The 13617-nt window shown below is 44.4% G+C and overlaps 1 protein-coding gene across 14 annotated transcripts in view; it reads right to left on the bottom strand.

Annotated features, from left to right (window-relative positions):
- Positions 1–13617, bottom strand: part of ZNF462 (zinc finger protein 462) — a 161923-nt gene that overhangs the window by 132773 nt on the left and 15533 nt on the right. Inside the window, exon 1 of one of the 14 annotated variants that reach the window (XM_028493706.2) lies at positions 2236–2571. The exons of the other annotated variants lie outside the window; for them this stretch is intronic. The gene's annotated coding sequence lies outside the window, so the exon portion shown is untranslated. Of the gene's footprint in view, positions 1–2235; positions 2572–13617 lie in introns of those variants that run through there. 14 annotated transcript variants of the gene reach the window in all.

The following is a 13617-nucleotide window of genomic DNA, read 5'->3' on the forward strand; positions in this document are numbered from 1 at the left end:
TGAAACAGAGCTCCCTCCCGGCCAAACACTGACCGGATTCTGGGCAAAGTGTTACCACACACACTTTGTTCATACGCAGGAAAACCATGGCAGAGTTCTGGTGGTATATGCTCCACATCCTGCAGATAAACAAAGCTGCATTTACAGAACACCTCTCCCGTGCTGGCCTAGCGCTGTGCTTGACAATCAAATTCACAGCGCTCCTTAAATCGCCAGAGGCACATTTATACCCACCATGGGTCCTTATGACAGCTTATCTTTGGAAGCAGAAAGGGTTCTAAAATTATATTTAAAACCTCGTGAGGGTCACATCACAAGAAAATTTATGACCAAAGTTTTTCCTCCTAAATTTACTATGTAAACTACATAAGAATAACTCGCAAAAGTCCTCTTGAATCACGGTTTCATCATTCTAACTATATAACACCTATAGATTCTAATATGAGGCAAGGCAATCATGCCCCCTGTGGATTTTGTGATAAACAGTTCATTTTTCTCATTAAAAAAGAGAAAAGAGAGATGGTACAGAAAAAAATTTACACCATGGGTTTGGCTTTGCTCCTCAAGATCTAGAGGGTTTTTGTGCTATTTAACAACTTAGTTACCTTGGGCAAGTCCCTGATCTTGTTTTCAATTTCACTCTCATTTCCAAAAACTGAGATTAAATAAATTACCTCCAAGGTTCCTTCTAGTTTCAAAATCACAAGTAACAGGTAGCAAACCTCTAAGGTAGTATCTTGGAGCAGTGATGGTCAGGATACAGGGATCTAGTTTGGCTGTCTTCTGCAATTTAGCTGTATGACCCTGGGCAAGTTTACAACCTTTCTGAACCATCTACAGAGGGAAGGGATTTAATGCAGATGTTCTGGGAGGTCCCTTCAAGTAGGTGGGCAATGAAAGGCAAACTGTGGACAACATGTAAGAACAAATAAGAAGGCGGCAATGAAACAGGGAGCTGAGTGACCCCTCAAGAGTACCAGGGTTAAGCTACGTGAACCAAGCAGAAGGAGAACTCTTCAGGCTACTTGATAAAAACCACAGTGAAAACCCTATCATTGCTTCAAAGTGCTACTTAACAACCTAGATACCTTGGATAAGTCACTTGGAAAAGCTGCTCCATGAGTGAGTTTCCTCCCAACTAAATACCCTCTCCTTTGGTTTAAACCATTTGGAAATAGGAAGACCTCATGAACACCAAGGCGTTTGGGAGGGAGTGAGTCTGTGACTTTAAAACACATAATTGCAAGTATGGGGAAGTACCCCCCCCACACACACCAAGGATTTCCCCTCTCCCGCAGCCTTCTCCTTTGATGCTTCATCTCCACGCTCTTTCCCAACACGCCTAGACAAGGCACAGACCCCTCCAAGCGGGGCTCCGGACCGTCTCCACCAATCAATCAAAATTGGCACAAGAACTAGAAGCTATTTGCCAGCACTGTTATAGTGGAATAAGCGTAGATGGCCAAGACAGGAAACTGAAATTCCATTTCAGGCTTCTTAACTAACTTCTTACATTGTGGACTTTGGACAAATCACCGTAGCCTTTCCAGAGATGCAAAATGAAGGGGTTGGCCAGGATGATTTCATAGGTCCCTTCTGGCCTGAGAGGTCATTTATTTGAATAGCACCAGTGACTTGACATTCACTTCAGAAGATAGGAACTCCTTCCCTTTTGGACCCTAGCTCTTTCTGTTTTTTTTGTAGTTGACACTGGCCGTGTACCCATGGGTCAGGATTTAGAATGTGCTCACAGACTATGTCTGGATCCTGCAGGCGGCACCCCCAGCATTTTATTTATAAAACTGGGATCCAGTATCATTGCCAACATGCAGTGGCTTGAATCCTGAGAGCTGGATACCCTTGAGTCATTATCAACTTTCAAAACAGGCACACGTTCACTCAGCTGAACAGAAAGACGTTTCAAGCTTCAAAATAATCCCAGATTTACATAAACATAGTGGAGTCATGAAAAGGCAGAGAAAGTTTCAAGGGAGGCAACCACTTGAGCCACCTTCTTGCCACCCCACACCCCCCCCATCTGTCTTTTGTACGAAATCAGAGATGTTCCGTGAGTCGTGACACGGCTACCTTCTCTCTTGTGAAAGCCAACACACCGGCTTCTTGGGTGTGAGGCACCCCTTGATTATCATTTAGTAAAAGACAAACGGTTCAAGTCTGTTATTTGATTCCAAACAGGCATCACACATTTGTTAGGCGACCTTGAGCATACTTTACCTTCTCCTGGGGAAAACACAAGCCTCCGTCTATCTCGATGAGGAAACATCCAAAGAGCAAAGCATTATGAGGACTCCTGACTCTCTCTGGCATCTTCCCCTTCTCTCCAGGTGATGTATGTGAGGGGAGGGGGTACGGGATGGAGGAGAGAACTGGAAATGGTTAGGAATCAGGTTAAGTCCAAAGCACCAAGGGTTCCTCAACATCAGTCCCACGTGCAGGAGAGCCAATTCAAGTTGTCCTGGATCTAAAGTCCTGATGGGGGCATGAGCTCTGTACCATATGCCTAAAGGGTGACCTCATGCTGATTTCTGCTGGGGCAGCTGGAACAGGCCAGGATCGCTTGCCACAGTGATCTGAGTCACTGCTCAGCAACATCTCGGGGTTAACAAGATCACATGTTCAGCTGCTACTTAAAGCCTTGGAGGCACTTCAACCTCTTAACTTGGGTAAGCGGTAGAAGGCTGGTAGGTAGTGTCCAACTCCTCAAAATAACTTTGAAGAGACTTTCTTCCATTCTTGGAGCTTCTAAGCATGCCAAGGACATGACCATGAGTTCTGAGGCCATGACCACTGTTTTCGGTTCCTAACCAGTGACTGTCAAGAAGAGACATTTCCTCAACTTTCTTCTTTCTATTCAATTGTTTCTTCTCTGCTGCTTCTAAAACAACATTCTTCTCACTCCCTATGGGACCTTTAAAGTTTGGAGGAAGAATGGAGAAAGAACATCAAACATCCTTAACGATATTTGTTCTGTAGCCACTCTTTTATGTGTGGAGGGTTTTTTGTGGCAGTAGTGGTGATTGTTGTTTTGGGGACAAACAACACGTGAAAAAAGAAATAATTTCCCTGAGCAACAAGGTCCTGCTGTCTAGCACAGGGAACTATATTCAATATCCCGTGATAAACCATAATGGAAAAGAAAAGAATATATATATGTATAACTGAGTCACTTTGCTGTACAGCAGAAATTAACACAACAAATATAGTTAATCAACTATATTTCAATAAAATTTTTAAAAAGAAATAATTGCCCTGCTTTTTCTCAGGAAGCCAAAGTGTCTGATCTATCAAATTTTGCAACCGGGTCGTCTTCCTTTTTGCTGAGATTAATGCAGAAAATATCCCCAAAAGGTTTCATTGACCACGTGACATCGCTTTGATACGGAATCTTCTTCCCTCCAAGCTACATCTTATCTCTTGGGGGCAATGTTTACTTAGCTGGTTCAGTCATTCATTCGTTCACTAAGAGCACTCAAGATCTATCACTTATCAGGCACATTATTAGACCCCAGATCAGGGTGATCCTGTAGTCAAGGTCCTTCTGATTCACAAATGGGTCAGTGAGCTGCGGCCCAATATCAGAAGAAACAGCTTCAAAACAGGACAGGCAGGCAGCCATATGGAGCAAGTCCTCAGTCAACAAGTTCATCTCTTTAATGTTAATAGAAAAAAAAAAAACAAAACAGAAGCTAATTGGGTTGGTCAGTAGCAATCTCTCTGTATGTAGAAATCAACACAATGTCACATCCCTTTGTTTCTGCCAAAGGTATAATATGAAAAAGAAAAACCGCATCCTATTTAATTGATGAATGACAGATATTCTGCTAACATGGCCTCCATGGTGGGAGGGAGGGGACGGGGCATTGGGGGATGGTGGTGGTGGTGAAGCACAGTAAGTAGCCTGCCACTAAGATGACACTTCCCAAACCTGTATCACTTGGTGTACTGTACCCTTAAGGTGCCCTGGAGGTACTGAATTCCTAGGGAAGAAAAGACGAAAGCCTATTCCATAGCTCAAATTATTAGCAGCTACAAATATCAAGTTCTGACAGCATCTCTTTTCCTTTTCCTACTTCCTGCATGTGAGACAGTAAAGCACCAGCGGCTGCTTCTTTCCCCCTTGCCAGCCTAATGATACTGAATTTCCAAGACCAGTGGTTCCTAAATCTGACTTCTAAGAAGACACATTACAGGGTCCCACCCCAGACCTACTAAATCCCTCTCCCCATGGTAGAAGCTAAAAATAGGTTTTTAATAACCTTCTTTTTGTTTCCAAGTTCTCAGAATGATTCTGAAGATCCGCCCAGGTGAGGAATCACTACCCTATACCACAGTTACGGTGATTTTTAAAAAAAAAAAAAAAAACAAATTCAAAAGGAACTGTCCACCCCATCGCACCTGATTTCTCCATACTTGTGGTTCCTCAAACATTTGCTTTCTGAGCAATGAAGAGAACAGAAGAGCCTCCTCCTGCACCACCCAAATATCCAGCGATTAGCATACGAGACCCACAGATTCTTCACATTCTGAAGCTGTTAAAACAAACACCGTGTCTGGTGCAAAGTTTGCTCAGCAGCCCCCGTGGTTGTGTGGGCTCCCTTATCCACCTAAATGAACGAGCCAAGGCCGCTGATCCCAGGTAAAATGATAAATATATCAAAGGAGCCTCAGACTTAGACCCTGGATTCCATCCAGCTTTCAGACCAAAAGATTGACTAATCCCTTGTTGGCAATACAAAAATAATAATGACAAAAATAATAATACAAAAACAAAATCACCTGTTCTTAGCCACGTCGAATAGCGTCTTTCCTCGAAGTAACAACTTTACTCAGGGTACTTCAACGTCAAGCTTAGCCTAGCCCACACAAGAAATAACTAAGGACACAGGTGCAGGGCTTCTGTACAAGGTACCCTGGGAAAATGCAACTCCTGAGAATCGGCTGGGATGCAATGGGAAGATTAAAATCGGAATTAGTAAACAGGACCATGAAGAGAAAAGTCTTTTCATCTTCTGTCCATACACTCTTCTGCCCTCACTAGGCTAACATTCACATGGTCCCGGCTTCAGAAAGGCTCTGACTTTCCTGCTATTCTCCTAGTCTCACTTTAACACATACTTTATATCAGAATGCGTTCCAGGAAGCATATGGCAATAGAACTAGGTCAACCATTAACCAAATAACAGGAAACTGCTCTGCAGCGCACACCCTTCAAAAGCTTGCTTAATGAGCTGGCTCTTCAGAATATGTCCTTCAGCGAGGTTGGAATAACAGGATCCATGGGTTTCTTGAACGCTGCAGTCACCTCATACCTAGAAGGTTTCTGCACACACTAGACTTTCAACAGTCTAAATCATTCCACTGAGATGTTCAAGAACCAAAGGCAAAGGTGAGGAAACATGTTTTCTGAAACTGCTTGACCATCTTCAAAGTGCACGACTAGTGTCCTGGCTCTACTGCTTGGTTCTTCCAATTCTGTTAAACTGATAGGAAACACTACATACTCATCTTCTCTCTCTGTAACTTGTCTGTATTCCTTGAGCTTCCGTACCACCATGAAATACATGCCATGATCCATGTAGACTTGATAAGCCAAATAAAGTCTTGGGAAAATATCTGTCTTCTTTTGTCGTCTAAAACTACGAATGAGTTTCCTCCAGAACCACCGGCCTTGAATCCTTGAGTATTGCTGAGTTTGAACGTTTCCTCTCCAGTGTTTCAGACTCAATTCTACGAAATCTAACTTTACAATGGCCTGAAGAGTCATTCAGGATCCTACCGGTAAACGGTCGTGCTCAAATTAGTATTCTTCAGAAACTACCAACAATCAAACTCTCCTTGGCTTCTTCAACCTAGACTGCAATCTAGACATTCTTACTTCCAAAACATATTTCATATAGATTGTAGAGTTGGGCAGTTTCCCTTGATGAATATTAACTCTCATTTTTCAATGAAAATGTCAGTGCCAAATCTCCACTTACTAAAGTTGAATGCTGGATGTCTAGGACGGTTGCAGTAGCCACCACTGCTTAAAAGGAACTAAGAGATTTTTGATTTTGGAAATGTCTGATTTCAGAAATCTAGGTGTGTTTTGGGGAACAGATATTCAGGAGCAATGTGACCTTTTAAAAAGTGCTAGGCTTGATTAACTAACTCAACCCATACTTATTGATTATGTACATCTGCCCCAGGCACTCAGCAAGGCACTGACATACAGAGATGAACAAGGGAAACCCCACACCTGCCTTTCCACAGCTTCGAGCTAGTTCCATTCGGTAACTGACCATGAGCCAAACCAGTGGTTGGCCTTCCAAGTTGATTTGGCTAAATTTTAACTAAGTAAGGTCTTTTTCCCTGAAAACAGTCAACAAGGCTTCCTTGAGCACCAACCTAAGGAATGGCACACCGGGCTAGAGGTCAAAGAAAAGCCTGTAAGAGTCATCCATATTGTGCAGTCTTTTGGATTCTGGATACCCAAATCTCTCCCATCAGGGATATTCTTGGGAAGCATCAGGTTTCTCTTTTCAGGGAGTTAGTTGTATAACCATAGTCAAAACAAAAACACCAGAACCTCATCTAAGGAATTTAATAAATAATCCATTACAGAATGCTCAAGATACTGCACACAGAGGTTAAGGTACTTTTCTTCCCCTTTACCAGATTTTGGGGTCGTGTTTCATTGAGGAAGCACACTGGCTCTTAAAAGTCACCATATAATAAAAGATACTGCTCAGCCCCTAAAGCCAAGAAGTTAAATGTTTATCAATCCCACCAGGACAAGCTTCAAGGAGCCCCCTCACAGGGATTTCAAGGGGACTCAGGTGTATTCGGACTCCTAATCAGATAGTCACTGTTTAACAGTGCCCTGCCTATAATAAGTGTTTTATAAGAACTGAAGGATGGGAGAAAAGGGAATTCGTACTTTCTATGTGCCCACAACATATCAGGCTCTGCACCAGAGATTCACATCTGTGATCTTATTTTATTCCACACAAGAAGTTTACAAAGTGGATTTGTTTTTTTTTCCAGATCAGGAAATTGAGGATCAGAGATTAAATCATTCACTCAAGGTCACACAGCTACTCACTGGCTCTGAGGTCTACGTTCTTTCCACTACATACCATGGCCCTCACTGCCAAGGTCTTCACGGGCCTCCCAACTCTGATAGCAAAGGGTTCCCTTCGATGCAGTCTCTGCATTAGAGTCAAGTGTTCCTTCCCGATATGAGAGCACGCTGCTCCCAATACAATCTCCAGGACCCTTCAAAGAGGGTCTAGTGTTTCTCAAAGCGCCCAAACATTGATGATGGAAAAAGGTCAGGCCGGTTCCTGAGATACGAAGCAAGATGAACTCAGAGGGTCATCCTGCCAATTGCCCTTGCCCTTACTCATCTGCTGGAGCATGCCAAGGCCTGCCTGGAATGACGCAGGCAAGGGTCACCATGGGTGATCCTATACCCTTCCAGACTACTCCAAAATAATAGCTCGGGGCTGCAACAGGCTGGCTCCTTGAAAACCCACCAGTAACGTTTCCGAGGAATCGAACCTCTCAAAGAAACTCTTTGCATCTGTCAACCTCAGCATTAAACCCAGGGGGTACAGAGTAAAGCAGAGGTCTAAAGGTAAAAGGTCTAGGAAATCTGTGGACCTAATCCATTTTGGAAGTCCAAGTCCTAATATCGCCTGCTGGCTGCTCCTTTTTCATTCACAAAGGAGACACAATATATAATTTTCCCGTATACAGAAGTTCTGACTACACATTTACACAGAAAAATGCAGATGAGTACCACAGTTACGAAAGGCCCAACTTCTGCCATTAGTAAAACTGTGGCTCTGACAACCACTCTTTCTACTCACCAGTCCCACAAAACTGAGCCCAGAAAGGCAGGCTTGGTGAAATTTAGAGCTACTTAACATAAATAAACATAAAGCCCTCACTTGGGTTAGGAGGTGTGGCTAATTTTAGGTGACTGCTCCGTATCTGATGAAATCTGGAGCCTGGGCTTCTGACTGGTTTGATGCAGCCCTCGCGCCTGCATCTAACCAACTCCACCTCCAAATTTTCTCCACTGGGGAAAACAAGTGGTAAGGTGGCTGAAAGCAGGAATTCATTCCTGTGCTGTGAGGTCTTCCCAGACAAACTGTCCAGTCTGCTCCAGCCCCCGGGCCGCTGAGGCGCTGCACCAGGGGCTGACAACCACAGGGCTGCAGCATTTAGGAAGAGCTTATGAGAGCCAGGCCTCTCGGCACTTCTGCTGATCTGCATCCGGGAGCATTGTTTCAGGAGAGGCTGTGAAATCCTTCTGAGCAGGCAGCAGAAATTGAGAGGGCTCTTGGAGATCAAGCGCAACTCCGCTGGTCCCGTTCCTGGGAACGGAAGATTGGAATACTCCATGCTTCAAATGCATACAGAACGGACTCCCAGATACTAGAAACAAGTTCAGCTGATATGAGAAGCCACTTTTCCAAGAGTCAGTGACTTCCTCTCTCTCTCTCTCTCTCTCTCTCTCTCCCTCTAACACAGCTGCGAAGTCCACTGAGTGTCCAGCCAAGTGTACTTGTGAATTTCGTGCCCTCTCAGGCCCGTGAGAGGACCCCATTCCGGCCACTCGCTCATCAGCTTTCAGGTTTCACAAGGGAAAACAATCTCCCCTTCGAATTGTAGGAGCTTTCTTTCCAGGAGAACTAGACAACCCTGAGGGCTCTCTCCAGTTACACAGCAATTATGTAATTGCCGAGCTTCTGCAGAATCACTGGAACCATTCTGCAGCTTTCTCCTGACTACAGCTGCAGCACAATGTTCCGAGATGATTGCAGCCTTTGAACGGATGGCCGGTCTCAAAGCTGAACACAAAGGGACGTACAATGGGATTCCATCTCAAGCGCAAAGATGCTCCAGCCTAACGAAGCCCTTTCTCCTCCTCCCAGGCTGGGCCACTAACTCCTGTCTTTGCCCGCCCTACATGTGTGGGAAATATGGTTCACTCCGTTTATGCTGACAGGTTCCAAAAGAGGCAGAAAATCTGCTGAAGTTTTGCCATGGACCATGCACTAGGTAATCATTTAGCACATCATGGGAAAGCTCCAGAAGAGGACAAGATGCAAAGCGGGGGTGGGGGGGGGGGGGGCGGGAAGCATCTCTCTAGGCTTCCTGCACTGGCATGAAATGAGTGCTTCCCTTCCTTCTGCCAGCTCCAATCCTTCATGTTGACATTACACATCCTGTACTGTAGATCCACCCCCATGCTGCCGCTTGCCCAGCTGAATTATCTCCTGCGTCACAGCGGTGGTAACAGAACTGCTGGCTCGGCAGACTTGAAAGCACCATTTCAATGCTTAATGCATTCAGCAACTGGACATATTACCAGTGCGTCGGTCGGGGCTGGTTTGTGGCCCTCTCAGCAGCCATGCAATACTCCACCTAACCCTTCTGCTAACCAGATGGTCTGTTTGCCTCTTGGGACCAAACCATTCAACTTGACTTTATTAAATTCTATCAAAATGTGGGGACAGTTTACAGCAGTGTGTCTGGTTCATCTCCAACGGGGTTGCTAAGATGAAAATGACCCAAAAATAACTGGAAAGTCGACTTCACACCAACAGTAAATATTTAAATGATCTGCCAGATTCCGCACCCCAGCAGCATTAACTACATGGTTCGCAAGTTATACTGTAAATATATACACACAAAGACGCAGAAATACATGCATCTAAATAGGAATCCGTGGCCCACTGCCTCTAGCCAAGGGTTCACCGCCCTCTGGCTCATTTAAATGTGGTTAAGGACAGCCATCTCCATCATAATCACTCCAATTACCAAAACAAAGAACCTAACACAACTGGTAGAGGATCCCACCTCCCCGGGGTTCGACCACCTAGACACACTGCAGGCGTGCCAGGGGCTCAGAGGGCCCTCAATAAATGTTTGATGAATGGAGATGAATGGGCACACATTTCTTAATATAACAGCATCTATAAAACCCGCTTTATGAGAGTGAAGACACTAAATTCTTTCCAACTCTATCATCATCCCACAACTACTAACTAGGAGCGCAAAGCCAGGCGGCGGCTAAATGTCAAGGAGCAAGCCACCTGCACACGAGGCAGTGGATGGCCAGCAACTGATCGTTGCAAATGAACTGCAGAGGCGGCCGTTCATCTAGTACCTGGCAGGGTGCTGGGTGTTTTACATACATTATGCCTCTGAGCCTTCACCAGAGAGGGGATTTCACTCTAAAGATAAACTGGAGGCCAGGAGCAAATTAGGAACTTGACCCCAAGTGAAGCCAATCACTTTTCTACAACCTGGCTGTCACAGATAAGTAAGGATTCTGCAACTTGGAAAGAACTGAACACAGGTGAAGGTGGCATCCCCAAATCTAACCCTCCCCGAGGTCTCAAGGAAAATGGAAAAATCTTTCCATTCCCAGAGGTTTTCTGGCAGCTAGGAAGTTCTAGTTTCAGCCCCTCCTCTTTCTTCCCACACTTTTTATTTTACTGAGGGCATTCCACATTATTACAACCAAGACCACACCCACAGCTTAAACCTCCATTTCTTTCATTTTGGCGTCCACCCGTTGACACCAAAAATCTCTCATTTGAGGGGCTTCCCTGGTGGCACAGTGGTTGAGAATCTGCCTGCCAGTGCAGGGGACACGGGTTCGAGCCCTGGTCTGGGAAGATCCCACATGCCATGGAGCAACTAAGCCCGTGTGCCACAACTACTGAGCCTGTGCTCTAGAGCCCGCGAACCACACACAACTACTGAGCCCACGTGCCACAACTACTGAGCCTGCACTCTAGACCCCGCGAGCCACTACTACTGAAGCCTGCGAGCCACAACTACTGAGCCTGCGCTCTAGAGCCCGTGAGCCACTACGACTGAGCCCGTGTGCCACAACTACTGAGCCTGAGCTCTAGAGCCCACGAGCCACTACAACTGAAGCCCACGAGCCACAACTACTGAGCCCGTGTTCTGCAACAAGAGAAGCCACCGCAACGAGAAGCCCGTGCACCGCAACGAAGAGTAGCCCCCGCTCGCCGCAACTAGAGAAAGCTCGCCCCAGCAACGAAGACCCGATGCAGCCAAAAATAAATAAATAAATTTATATATTTTTTTTAAAAAGTCTCTCATTTGAGAGCATCCTAGAGAGCGGAACACAGTAAATAAATACATGGTCACTTTTTCTCTCCTCCTCAAATATCGCTGCACACAATTTTAAGTGGCGACTATAAATTTTTTTGCGAATTAAAAAAAAAAATTTCCACCGCCACCCTTGTCTCTCTGGAAATGTTCAAAACGTAAAAATAAATAAAGAAATAAAGAAGGCGTCATGGGTAATCTGCTTTGAAAGGTGAAAAAATCACTGCTGTGCTACCCAAGAACCACTTACATCTTCTTCATCTCCGCCACCACCATCACCAGCACGCTGTCAGGAGGCACCAATGAATGTTCTTCTGACTCGGCACAGACCAGGCTAGGTAAGTCCTGTTAGGCCCTATCAACACCCGTCCACATTTTGAAATATCACCTACCCTGAAGGCACTCTAAAATTAGCCTCCTTACCCGTGAGATCTCTAAGCATCTGATATTACAGTACATTAGTAAGACCAAGTGGACATGGACTATTAAAATAAACATTTGCACAGAGAAGACCAAAGCAATTCAAAGCAAGGACACAGGACAGCCCCCAAGCTGGCTCAGAGCTACCTATCGGAGTGAAGTCATAAAGAGGCAACCAACGTTTATGTGAAACAGCACAGGCCAGTATTTTCACTGAACAAATACAGTGTTCTTAGACAAAGCATTTTTGCCAGAATGACGCCATTATTGTTCCAATAATGACATATTTCTTCCAAAATGCTTGAAGAAGTTCACACTGATTAAAAATTGTTCCCATAACACTGCAGGGAATATTTCTGCAAGGTGGGATAGTAAGTGCACTTCTCCAAGAGGACATGGCATCATCCTTGGGTGGTTTACAAATCCCTACTGAACGCACATGCAGACGTGGAGTGCTGTGGAGTCCATAGCCAGCCAGACCAGAGGCTCACAATCTGGAAAAGTCTACCTGTGAATGGGCAACAGCAACGAGGACAACTCATCACATAAGACAGACAAGGCACAAAATTAATCCAAACACCGAGTCTAAGATGAAGGACAAGACAATTCACACCTGGTAAAGCCCTCAGAGCAGACCTCTACCTCAGTTTCTCTATCCCTGAGGAAGAAAGACACTATCATTTTTCCAGTGCCCATTATGAACCAGAACCCCTATACACATAATACTTTTTAGCCCTTTTGTCAGTTCTACAGATTCATATTATTATCCCCATTTTATTGGGTAGGAAATCAAGAGAACAGAGAGGTTAAGTGACTTATTCAAGGTCACACAGCTAGGAAGGAACAGAGACAAATTTCATCCTGTGCTTGTGCAACACCCAAAGAGTGCTCCACCCACTACACACCACTTCCTTAAAGACCCAAGCACAAAGAACTGCATGCTCACACAGAAATTCTGAGAAACTTGCATTCCTGATTCTTCAGGAAAAGTAAGTACCTTCTCCCCAGCAAGAAAATATCCTGTCTGTCTGCCTATCTATCTATGTAAAATATATTTACATACTTCTACATAAATACATACACATACCCCCATATACCCATAGACATGGCAGCCGAGTTCCTAGTTGTTCAAACAGTTCAATGCAATGAAGTTCCACCATGGTGTGCAGATTTTAATTGCGTTACTTTCCCATATAACTGCATGTCAGAAAGGGAAGGCTGCGAAGTGACAATCTGGCCCAGTGATTCAGTGTCACACTGACATACCCACTTCTGATACAGGTTGTTTATACTTCCTAGAAATCACTGACTTCATTTAAGAGATAACAGTAAAGGATGTCCCCCAGCAGTGACATGTTCTTTTTCTCTTGGAATACACTAGCGGTAAATGTCAGGAATTTGGACAAGAAGGGGGGATCCTATAAAATTAAAAACCCTCGCTCTGTACTCCTCAGACCTTAATGATCCTGCTGATAAGGCAGCATCTTAAACACAGATGACTCTCTTTTTCATTTTAAGACTATGCCTTATAAAGTAAAAGATCTATTCAAATGAATCACATTAAATCTACTGAACGGGTATCATGGGCTGAGAAAAAAATCTAGCCAATTTTCCATGTTTTATGCTTCAAGATTCCCATGTGCTGACTTATTAATGTTTTTCAGCCATATTTGACTCAAAAACTTGAAAATTTATTTTTCTGTAGACATCAATACGAGCCATATAATATGTGCATGGTCACAGACAAGATGATGTTGCCACCAACTTTTTTACTAAAATGAGGAAAAAGATGATGGGAAGTTGGCAAGAAGGGACAAAGGACCAGGAGGAATGTACTGGGAACATCGGAAATTCACCGTTCAGAAGCCGCTTCAGAGAAGATCGCTAACACTTACCTGTGCTGGGGTCAATTTTGTTAATTGTAGTTGACGTCTAGAAACGAGGTTATGAATATAATTATCATGAAGCAGCAATTGGGCAATCACAACCTAATTAAACCCACCGACTAGATTATCTTGTTTTTCCCTTAATAATCAC

Source organism: Physeter macrocephalus, chromosome 9, assembly GCF_002837175.3.
Source record: "Physeter macrocephalus isolate SW-GA chromosome 9, ASM283717v5, whole genome shotgun sequence".
In the NCBI taxonomy this organism is placed as follows: Eukaryota; Metazoa; Chordata; class Mammalia; order Artiodactyla; family Physeteridae; genus Physeter; species Physeter macrocephalus.